The 12,990-nt window shown below is 31.2% G+C and overlaps 1 long non-coding RNA gene across 2 annotated transcripts in view; it reads right to left on the reverse strand.

Annotated features, from left to right (window-relative positions):
• Positions 1 to 12,741, reverse strand: part of LOC106458935 — a 29,351-nt gene extending 16,610 nt beyond the window's left edge. The window contains exons 1-2 of one of the 2 annotated variants that reach the window (XR_001290802.2): positions 12,618 to 12,741; positions 802 to 889 (exon numbers count right to left, since the gene is read on the reverse strand). This is a non-coding gene — a long non-coding RNA (uncharacterized LOC106458935). Of the gene's footprint in view, positions 1 to 801; positions 890 to 12,611 lie in introns of both variants that reach the window. The other variant, XR_001290801.2, reaches the window with a different exon arrangement.
• Between the last annotated feature and the right edge of the window lie 249 nt (positions 12,742 to 12,990).

A 12,990-nucleotide genomic window follows, 5' to 3' on the forward strand; every position in this document is an offset into this window, starting at 1 on the left:
CAAACATCTAATTTGAACCAGCGCTGCATTCAACATACCACGTGCTTTTCACTTAAGAAGTTGAGTAATATGTAGTACTAAAATTTGAATTATAATCTACAGATTGATACCAAAGTTATTAACATAAATTCATGAAATAGTAGTTCAATAAAATTTTTAATGCGAGTCAACAAACGGGATGACATGGCCTTTCACCCGTGACCTGTCTCGAAAGGGTTAAAACACTTTTTAATAAAAGGTCTCGACACGTATTGGCAACCCCTAGTTGCATTCTTCAGGGGTATTTACCTATTAATGTGTAATGATGTGTTTATAATATTACAAAATGGTATAAAAGTGCTATTTGAAACTATTTAGTGAGAGTATTATATAACTACTACATTTTTATAAAAAAAATTGCTTTTTCTTTATGATATCAGTATTAAACAATTCAGAAAAAAATTTTCCACATATGGTGTAACCTGGTCCTACAATGTTGTTGTTGTTGTATTTTTGGTTGCTAATATAATCCCTTACAAACTTTACCAACAGATACTTGTGTAAATGAATATCGTATACTGTAATTCCATACAAGTGTAATTATATAAATGTTTATCAATCTAAATACAAAGTATACCACTTTTCAAACTAATTATTTTAATGATTAACTAGTATTGTTTTACATTAATATTTTTTCACAGTGGTACAACATAGATAGATGTACATCAAACATATATATATGTATATATATTATGAATGTGTAGGTTATATGCTTTACACTTTTTGAAATACAGTAAGATATTTTAAGCTACTATTACTAACCTCCACAGATATAAATCATGGGTTGTTTACTTGAACCTTGGTCTTTACTTGTGCCCTCCATACTTAAAATGTTTTTGAAAAATCACACCTAGGAAAATCAAAATCCATTTAGCAAAACTATTTTCATATGTAAAATAACTTAAACTTGTGGTAAAAAAACTAAAAGTCAGTGAAGAATCTGTTTTAGAAAATTAATGTTTTGGATAAAAAATATATCAGAATGTTATCAAAATAAACTTGGATGTTTTTAGTTTCAGAATTACTAACTATATTTCTAATTGTGAAGTGTAACTTCAACAGAATCCACAATGGCGTGGAGGCCTGCTTTATTCTTTCACTACTACTCCTGCAGTAGATTAATTTCAGTGAATTCACAGCTCATCAGTACTCCAAACCTGCATAATTTTGTCATCCTATCACTTACAGTCTGCTGTACTTCTTTTGTTTGTTCTCCCAAACAGTACTGGTGAACTATGAATTATGTAAAACTAGTTACTGAAGAGGGAGTATCAAAACAAAAAATAGGTTAGGCTTTAAGTCATTCCTGGATTCTTTCTTCAATGAAGTTACACATTTTAGTGAGAAAAAGTTCACAATTAATTTACCAGCTAGTCCATTGAACAATTATGAATAGTCACAAATTGTTCAAGTATCTAAAGAATTAGTAATATCAAACTCCGTTAATTTTTTTGCAGAGGATTGACTGATATATACAAAAAAATACAATCGTGAAATAGCAGATAACATCTTACAAAAACTGAATACATCCAGTCCCCTAATAACTTAAACTTTTGAAACAAATCTTAAAGAAATGACTACAATAAGAAATAAGATACTGAAGAAATTAACACTAATCAGCATATTAAAAATATTTTTTCAATATAGGTAAACCCACTATTTTCCAACCATTTTAGAATTGACACATTCACATCCTATGTCTAGCATGAATGTCCAATGATATCATTTCAAATGGCAAACACCAGGTGTCTTATTTGTAATAAATTAATGGCTTACTACTTCTATATGCTCTACTAATTAACTAGTGCAATTATCTACAACAAACAAAATATTTGTAAATGATATGGTAGAATACAGATGCACTCCCCTGAGTTCCTGGAATTGTATAAACTGTTGTTGAACCTTAAGTTAACAATTTTCTAACAGTCAAAACAGGCATTTGTTTAGATATTAATTTAACCTTAGAAAGTTAGTTTTGTTGTTTTCTTTTAAGTAAAAGTGCTTAAAACAGTTATTTTTATGCTTTATTGCTTTACAAATTCCAGTACTTTATGTGCTAAACCAAAACTGTTATAATTTGACATGTAGTTGTGCTGTTACTTTTTAGACTATTTTCTACATTTTTATTTATTTTAAGAAAGCAACTAAGCCTTTTAGTTCACATTGTAATAAGTTATTTTCCTCAAGTTGTAGAAGTGCTCAAACTAAGACAAACAGTAGTTACTTTAGTCCATAAATAATGAGTTGTAATTTTTCTATATATACATTTTTGAATTCATAGCTATATGTGGCTCAAGTAACAGAAAAAGTTTTTTATCCACTGCTTATACAGAGGATTGACTTGGAGCTTCATCACATCATTATACTCCATGTTGCCACATCTGGTCATAATCTATCTAATAACCCTGTAGTTGTTAGACTGTCATATACAAGTCACACCATTCCTCCCTATGGCTTTCCATAATTCATTTAGTGTACAACAACAATGGTTTCCCAGACCTGTTATTTGAAAATCATTAAAATAATCCATTAATCAAAACTGGACTTTCCCATTATTAGTATTTTTGATTTTTCAACTATTCAAGTAGTAAAAATACTGTAATTATGCTTGTTGTTAACCCTCTCACTATGGGTATCATTTACTGCTCATGTCACAAGTTTTTAGCGAGTTACACTAGTTTTTAGTTAAGTTATACCAAGTAGTATAGCATAAAATTGTAGCTAATAATCCATATTTTAATAGTGTATAATTTCTAAGTTCCTAATTTTATAAGACAATATTTAAAAAATCCTAGTGTGATAAATGTGACATTTTTTCTCTAGACATCCCCTCTCCTCTAATTTATTCACCACTCCTCCAATGAGAATGAAATTTAACGTCAATTACTCACAATAATATCATCATTGTTCAAACAAAGCATAATTTTCCTAGCCTTCAAACTTGTTTGGTTACAGAGCCATCAAATAGAAATTCAGACCCCTCTTGCCAAACCCATCTGTCACATCTTCTCTTTCAGGATTTGTTAATAGTTCTTCCTTACATTTAACTCTTTATTATTTATAACCAATAGAAAGCCACAGTTTGCACCTGTCAAATGACATACTACATTGTTTCTGAACAGATAATTGTTAATTTCTTTTTAGTACAAGCTTCATTCCCAAGGGAAAGATATAAACTAGCTTCGATGAATTTGTAACGGCTCTTGTTGCTTTGTTAGAAAGCCAGAAAAATTTTGAGTTATAGGACATTGTCTGCTTATTGCATGTCATTATTCTTTGATTCTTGGTGCATTATTTAATTAAATAATTATTTAATGCACTAATACCATTAATATAAAAAAGTAGGGTTAAGTGTCATCCACAGTCAACACAAAAAAAAAAAAAAGTACCAGATAAGTATTTTATTTTTTGCTTTTCATGTGTATTATTTATGTATTATTATAAAAGTAACTAAAATGTAATATTAGGAATGTTAGATTAGGTAAAATAAATAAACATTAATAATATAATAAAATATATTCACAAGGCACATATGCAAACAGCTCGTGGATAATGTAATTCGATAGCCTAACGTGAGTCCCATATTCCCCCAAGTGATTTACAACTTATAATGGCATAAATAGTAATCAAACATGGTTCAATGGACAATAAAATTTAAGTATAAAAAGATGAATACTGTTAAGACTTTAAAGCTATTTAGGATAAACAAATTGAGTTTCATGTTACAATTTGACATCATTCTAGAAAGAAAGAACAAAAAAAAAAGAGTAATTTAGATTTATTTTATTTTGGTGGTTGCGAGGTCGGTCAAATTGACCAACTTTGTACAGAGTTCCAGTAGAGAAAATAAGAGACAAAACATAAAGTTGTACTGTATTGTCATTCATACCCATAATTTGTATTGACCTGGAGAGAGGCAAAGCTAACCTTATCACATTTATTGTTATTCTGTTTCATACTGATCAAAACTTTAATAAAATTTTGTTTGCAGTTATCATTATGCTCTGTTTATTTCGTATATTTTCCCAATTTTCTCATGGTAGCTAGGCCTTCCTTATTTCATAGGCTCCATCAGTCGTGTCTGTCTAACATTAGCCTTAAGGCTATACGTGTGTCATCCAAAGGGGGGTCAGTGTTTCAACAGTTGACAATTAACAATAAAAATTCCAAGTTTGATTTTGTAAATTTGATTGTCTTATTTCCTACCAACAGTTTATTGGTAAGAAGTTGAGACTGCCATGTTAGTTTTATTGTCGTAAGAAATTAATCTCACTAAACATTTGTGCTATCGACATTGTTTTCGTTGCAAATTACCATCCACCCATATATGTATGCATAGAAACATTGTGCAACACAAAGTGTGGTAATGTAACTAGCTGAGCTGTATACACTGTACTGTGTTACCATGCATAGCCAATAGAAAGATTAGTGACTAGAACAGCATTATTAACCAATCACTAAAGTGAACTTTTCCTAGCATTTTCAATCCCTTTTGGTGGATTGTACCAACATTTCTCTTGTACAAATTACAACTCTTTTTCTACAAAAAAAATGGACCAAAAATATTTTTGTGTGGGTTAAAATTTTTGATTTCTTAGTTAGGGATTTTATCAATGATTTTGGTCGAGGACCAGAGTTAACATTACGTGTGTAGTGTGGGCATGGATAAATGTACAGTATACTGTGATGCTGTTTTGAGTAAGGGTCTGTGTCAGGGCACCAATTTTCCGTCAGATAACACAGGGGGGTTTAAGTGGGCTGTCTGAGGAAGTTTTTAGTTGTCTTAGATGACTGGAAGACCATTAAAATCAAGCCCTATTAAACAATAAAGCTACATAATGACATGTCTGTGATCTGCCCAAGTTTTATTTTTCTACTTCAAGTTTGTTCAGCTTTGGTGAGTTAAGGGAGTAGTGCCAGTGATTCAGGGTCTTGGGTTTGGTTCTCAATGCCACCAAACTTGCTTGCCCTGTCTTTGTTATGGCAAAGCTACTGAGGCTATGTGGCACTGTCACTAATATCGATATGATGACCACAAGAAAGGAAACTGGTTGGCAGCTCCCACTGTCAACATTTTTTTTTTCTTAAATGCTGACTAAAAGGGAATACAACAGGCTGGTAGCACTTGCTGCCAACATTTTGTTTTTGTTTGAGGAACACTGTACTAATCAATTAATCAAATGTAATTGATTAACCTACCATATACAATCTCAGTCATTTTGATAGACCTTGTTACCACCATTAAACTATAGATAACTTTTAAAGCAATAAGTGTATCTTCAAAAATTTAACAAGCTTTCAGTAAACATTACAAGTCTTTTGGAAACAAAAATCAGATATTTTGATTAAATATTTTCACTAACATTTGTCTAAGAATTTATGAAGCCTTTATTGAGTGCAAGGTGATTTGGTCTTTGTGTTAAGATTAAAATACTTTTTTCAACTTACAATTTTATTTGCATGACCTTTAGAACCTCCTGAATGAATACTAAAATTTGTTTGCAATAAAACTATACTTTAGACCAAGAAAAAAATATATACATTGTTTAGCATCCCTGCCAACTTCCTTTTTAGAAACTGCTTCCTTCAATTTTTGTTGGCGATTTTTTTTTTCCTTTTTGAATTATCGTTTTCCAATCATACAAAGACGACTTTTGAATAAAAATGAGATGAACACAGTTGATTCATTTTGCCCTTTTACTATATTTTTCATAACTTCTATATCATTTTGATGAAAAAAATTAAAAAGAAGATTCCTTCAAAAACTCCAGACACTAAACATTGTTTACTTAGCCTTAAATGTTATTTTCTCAACTAAATGTTGTGAAGTCAGCAATGTAGGCATTGGATATACAAGACTGTTCAGTGTCAGAGTTATTATTCAGTTTATTTAGTGATTTAATATCTAATTATTATTGAGGTTTCAACAGGTGTTAAAAGTTAATTATTTTAAAGTTTCATTACATAACTCTGTACAAGTCATACATTGTGTATGCAGTTTCAAGCTATGAAACTCACTTCAAAATAACCACTATGCTCTTGGTCACCACAGTTGTATCCAGAGTTTTAAGTAATTGTCTCCTTTTTGTCAAAGTCAACACAGGTGAGTTCATTTACTTTAGAACACCTATTGACAAGACAAATTATTTTTTATCTCTGTTGCTACAATACAAACTGTGGAATGCTCACTTTATAAGTTGCCTGATATGATTAAACTGACAATCACACATCCTAACTTCACTTTCAATAACTTAACATGTTCTCTGTATCTGCATGGATTTATAACATGCGACAGAAAAATCTAGAAATATCTATCCCTCTAGTAACAACAATATTACACATAATGAGAAAACTTATAAGCTTTGAGTAAGATACATCAATAATATTACAAAAGTCTAGTACAACAATTACAATCCACTTGTTTCAAAATAATATATATTCAAAACAAGTTAAACGTATGTAGGAAAAAAAATCATTACAATATTGGTTACCACAGTTGAATCTAGAGCTTTAAATATTCTTTTTTTTTGTCAAAAGTCCACACAGACTGGTTCATTTACTTTAGAACCCAATTGACAAGACGAGTTATTATTCTGTATCTCTGTTGTTACAATAGTGCTGTCTCTTGATTGTTGGGATTTATGGCCACAAGTCACACACACAAATCTACGGTAAAAAATCCAACCCCTATAAAAACCTGACAGTTGGGTACAATGAAAGTAGAAAAATGTGAAATAAATCTAAATTACCCTAACCATGAACTTAATGATCTGGTAAGAGATTTGGGCCTTCCATAGGATTCTTCAGATATTTTGGGGTCCAGACTTCAGGCTAAGAACTTTCTTTCTCCAGGAACATCATTTTCCTGGTACAGAAAACGTGAGAGAGAGTTTTTACCATATATTTCACAAGAGGTTCACTGGTTTATTGCAACAATATTGTTGAATAAATACCAATGCTAGGAGCTGCAATCTATGAATCAAGTGAGTGGCAATTGTTCATTAATTCCTCCAAAAGAAGTGTGAAAGCTGTTCCCCTTCACAATGGTAACATATATGCATGTGTTCCTATTGCTCAATCGGGTTCACTTGAAGGAAACATATGAAAGTCTCAAACTTCTTTTAAATAAGGTCAAATACAATGAACATGGTTGGCTACTTTGTGGAGACTTAAAAGTCCTTTGTATGTTGTTGGGTCAACACTCCGGTTATACAAAGTTTCCATGTTTTTTGTGTGAATGGGACAGCAGAGCACAAAATCAACTCTGGATAAAGAAGCAATGGCCAAGCAGAGTCAGCCTGATTATAGGATCAAAAAACATTGAACTTGAAAGTTTGTTTGACACAAAGAAAGGATATTGACTTTGGATGAACAGTTTGAAAGGACAAGGAGAACATTTGAAAAAGAAGTGTGGATTGCCTTTAAAGACATTATTGGCAAATTTTTAGGAAACAATAAGGACCCAAATTACGAAGAGTTGGGTTATAATATGAGCTTGAAAGTTCATTTCTTACACTCACATATTGACTATTTCCTTAAACATCTTGGTGACATCAGCGAAGAACAAGGGGAAAGGTTTCATCAAGACATCAGTAAAATGGAGAGGAGGTTTTGGTTTTGTCTGGTTTGTTTTGAATTTTGTGCAAAGCCACATGAAGGCTATCTGTGCTAGCTGTCCCTAATGTAGCAGTGAAAGACTAGAGGGAAGGCAGCTAGTCATCACCACCCACCACCAACTCTTGGGCTACTCTTTTACCAATGAATAGCAGGATTGACCATTACATTATAATGCCCCCACAGTTGAAAGGGATTTGAACCCATGACCCTCAGATTGTGAGTCAAGCACCCTAACCACATGGCCATGCTGGGCCTGGAGAGGAGGTATTAGGGAAGGTGGAACATCTGCATGATGACTAATTACTGCTGGTCATTGAAACGGGATGCTCCAGATGTGATACATAAAAGAAAGACCACAACACGTAGTTTAGAGACTTAAAAATGTATATTTCACAAACTAAATCAGGATGAATGAGGATGCATATTCATTTGACATCAGCATTCTTACCTTTTCTTCAGTGTGTTTGTTTGTATTTTAGTTAACAAATATAATAATAAAAAATGTCCATTGTGGTAAACAAAATAATAATTTGGTCTAAGTAAGTTTTTTCTTCCCAATTTGTAAAAAATCCTTATGTGATAGAAAATAATGAACGTTATTTTCAAAATCTGCATAGCTGAATTATGGAAAATCCATTATTAAAATTAAAACAATTTTTAGGAAATTTAAATTTGCAGGCCTGTGTAATCATTTGTCTCATTAATTTCATTCAACTATCTTTTATTTTCACTTGAGACTTGGATGGTTGAAATTATCAAAAATAGTATTAATCAGAAATGAAACTAATAAACTGAACAACCTGAAATTAATTGGAAATATTAAAAAGTAATGACAATAATAATATTTTGATTACTTGGATAGTTGGAATAATCAAAAACAACAATAACAGAAACATTGATTTTGATTAATTAATTATTTCAACTGATGCTAATAATGTAACTAACATTCATAGGTAATCAATTATACTTATTAATCAAGTTAATTACCCAGCTCTACTTCTGATGAATATGATAATAACTGAAGGTGGAATATGAATACTTAGTATACAAGAATGTGAAATGAGATGTTTTTATGGGTATCTTGTTATGAGAAAGATTAAAAACAATTTTCTGGTCATTTTTATTTTTTCCAATACTTGTGGGAAAAAGCAAACAACATGTAATTAAATAAATTCAAAGAATGGGCAAAAGTCCTTTTTGATATTCTTTGAACCCCCTAGTTGTTGATTTAAAGTGGGAAAGAAAATATCTCAAAATGTTTGTAATGGAATTCCCTAATTAAGTATACTGAAAAATATAGACTAGAACTGTCTTTCAATGGCTAAAGTTCAGGATGTTGTAAAAATAGCAGGCAGTTTAGTGACAGAAACAAGGGAAAACCTTCTGTTGACAGTGCATACTGAAACTAATGATGTTACTAATGGCAAACCCAAGGAATTAATTATCCTAAGAATTAGGTTTTTCCATACAAGTTTTCCTAAACTATTGAGATACCAAAACACTTTTGGATCTATGAGTTGATTACAGTGTCTCTACAAATATAAGTTAAACACACATACACACACACACAAAATTAAAAATATTGTCAATACTGCAAGTAATTCCAATAATTTCTGATTTATTTACAGAAATATCATCATATTGCAATTAAATGTGTAATTGCACTAAATATTCTGAGTCAATTTTTTTTTACAATGAATGCAAGTAGAGACATTAACATAAAATTCATCAATATATTAAAACAGATATAAAAGACTGTTTAGCATAGGTAATATTAATTAATTATTTTGTGAGTTAATATTTCATGATTGTTTAGTTGTATTTATAATAAGAGAGTTAAAAGCAGACGATTATTGGAAGTTGTGTTTATAATTCATTGATGTTGAGGCTATCGAACATTGTGCGAAATGTATTGATGATGAGGATATAGAGGTTTCTAACCTCTAGAAAGTGAGCTGACGATTAAGTGATAAATATATAAATAGTGTCAGACGAGCGGGAATTGCATACAGACAGAGCAGATGGGAAAGTAAAGTCATGGAAAGTAGAAGTTCCGCCAAGGAAAGTTAAACAAAGTTAACTGCTGCAGGAGTGAAAGGCGTAACAATTAACATGTTAGAGAAAAACTAACAGCTTTAAAAGAGATAAGGAGTATAGTTTGTTCTATCAAAGCAAGTTTTAAAGCAATTGAACCAGTCTGAGTGCACTTTAACAAAAGGAACAGAAGATATCTGAAGTACGAGGACCAGACAATTCCTGGAAGAGCAATATATGATTGTTGTAACTCATACTATAATTGTAAGTGAATTATACATGGAATACTAATCTGATAGAAATAGAGAAAGGTAGTTCGGCTTGTCAACTGAAATTCTAAAGCAATTGGATAGGCCTAAGTGGACTTTTGACAAGAAGAAGAGAACTATACATATAGTGTTTGTGATATTCCTATGATCTGTAAAGTGTAAAGAATTTGTTGTACATACATTTAAGCAGTTTAAATATACATCATTTTGAAAACAAGTGGAGTGTGTGCTGTTCATTTATTTTTGAATTTATCGCCAACAAGTCACAGAACCTACTGTAGAAAAATCTTTAGCCCAACACCCATATTATTGAACCTACTTACTACATCCTAAACTATATATATATATATATATAATATTAAGAATAATAAGCCTCATTATTTTGACACCATCACATTATAACATTCCAACTGTTTAAAGGGAGAATGTATTTAGCTATGGGTTTTCAATCCCACAACCTGCAGGCTGTGAATTAAACCATGCCAGATTCAAAGTGTATGGTAATACTAATAATTTTGAAGTAGGCTTAGTTTCTTTTATAGTAATGTCAGAATTAAAAGATTTGGTGGTGATTAGCTTGTTGTTATTGTTAGATCATTGTTATTAGTAAGTTTTGGTTAAATGAAGCCTATGAAGAATTGTTCTGGAAGAATTTATAAGTCTGATGTGAAGTCAGTGTTAATAAACAAAGAGTAAAAGTAACTTTATTACAAACTTTGCATTTTTTTTCATTTTTAAAGCACAATTAGATGTGAACCATGCAACAAATTTTATCTCACTAAACTTATACCTTACATATAATCTTAATTTATGGAATGAAACGGATTCAATGTTAATTCTTTACAATGGAGCTACTGCTAAGTTTAGAAGTACATAGCATTCCATGTTAATCAAACACTATCATGGTCCTCATAACATGCAAGAACCCTAATGTAACAGAGGAAAGACCATGATTGGGCAAAGGCTTGTCAATATGTTGTTGGAAAGGTTAATTAGAATGCTGTGTACAGTCCTGGCCTCCTTACCTAAGAAAAGGTACTGACTTAATGGAAAGGGTTCAGAGGAAGTCTGCTAGGGTGATTCTGTGGATGTAAAAGTTTTATCTTCAGAAGGGTAAAAGGTGATCTTATTGAAGTTTACAAGATTATCTATGGAAATCATATGATAAAGACTTCTGATTTCTTTGTGCCGTATTCTGAAGACAACAGTATAAGACATCAAAAGATCTGCAGAATGAAGGCTAGGTTCCAGTTAAGAGTTTTACTTTTATAGAAAGGTAATTGGCTTATGGAGTGGGTTGCATCAACAGTAGTGAAAGCCAGTACTCATGAGAGTTTAAGAAGAGGTATCAATCGTGTGTTTAAATTTTTATTTTCAAAAGTGGAGGTATGTAATGACAGCTCTGAAGGATCAAATGGTCTCTTATTATCCATACACATATTTAGCTTTAATAAAAGAACAAATAAAGAATTTTAGGTTCCATTTATAGAAATTTCAAACTTAAGAACAGGTTTTGATGTTTTGTATAAAGAATCTGACATGGCCTAGGTTGGAACAATGTTTATCCCTTTACTACAGGAAGGATATCATGTTTTAAAATAACATGGACTGGTACTTGGTTTAAACTTTAAATCACATAACATACAAGCCTAGCTTTTGGTTTTATTTTCTCTGGTTAAGAAGAATTATGGGGGCTTGATTTAAATGTTAAAATGTTTTCATGACAAGACCTTCTAAAATAAGACTTATAAGAATGCTACCATTACTTGTTACTTAATTATGTTAATATAATGATATCTGGTATAAAAAATCAAGGCTAGGCCTAGTACTAGTACTATTTTAGTGTACTTTTTTAAAATTAAAAGAAGTCTTCATACAACATATTCAAGTTAAATAGATTCATAACGTTAAGAAATGCCTACAAGTAATACAACTTGCTATAGTATACGAGTAGTATTACTATTAGTAAAGAAGATACTGGAAGTCTCTAATCACCCCAAAATTAGTATTACTATTACTAGGTATAATTTGTAACTTCGCTCTTCATACTTTGCTTTTTTACTGTTTCAACTTCAACTTTCAAGCCTACGACTATGTAGATGATTTGTGTAAATCACGCATGAATCTATAGTATAAGCCATGTAGCGTAACCATATAGCAGTTATACTAACGTAGCCTCATACTTATAGTATTACTATAAGTCATAGGTTACTTGTAAAGTTGTAGGGTTACGATTTTTGTATGATCCTGGGGTCTAACTAGTTACAGTTACATTAGACTTTTATTTTTAATTTAAGTTCTAACACTAACACACAGTTACCGTGGGTCAGATAGCGACTCTAGCCTGAGTAAGATTAAGATTATTAAAATACTAAGAATAGTATATGTAGTAGTAATACTAGTTGTAGTAAGACTAAGAACAGTAAGCAGTTAAACTGTTAAAGCAGAAGTGAGAGAGCAAGTCTACGAGATGTTAAGACTAAGTTTAAATCTACTTACAGCTTAAATACAAGTTAGAGTAGAACTAGAAAAGTGTATCAACTGAACTGTTGAAAACGACCAAACACACACAAAAAAAGAACTCCTTCTAACGAACATACAAATTAACATCAAAATATATTTAAAACAACTTAACTACGTAATACTATTTACCCTTACTTTCCTCACATCACACGGCAAACTGCTCTTGAATACTGTTTCCAACTCTAAACATATTTGAAATCCTAGAGTTGCAAATGAAAATCACATGATAATCTCGAGATATGTGCTGAAGCTATAATAATTTATTTAACAGTTTTTATATAAATTTTGAGCATTTTCGCTGTTATGTTACCTGTAGGACCCATATAGTTAATTTTCATCACCAATATATGAAAAATGGCCATTTAACAAAATTACGGATGAAAATTCAAAGTAGCATGCATAAAATAGCTAGTTAAGTCGTAAATACTATTGTATCGCCATTCTTTCGTTAGCAGATTCGTTTAAGTTATCTGATAAAAATAATTCGATATTCTGTCGCTATAACGAG

Source organism: Limulus polyphemus, unplaced genomic scaffold (assembly GCF_000517525.1).
Source record: "Limulus polyphemus unplaced genomic scaffold, Limulus_polyphemus-2.1.2 Scaffold535, whole genome shotgun sequence".
Lineage (NCBI taxonomy): Eukaryota > Metazoa > Arthropoda > Merostomata > Xiphosura > Limulidae > Limulus > Limulus polyphemus.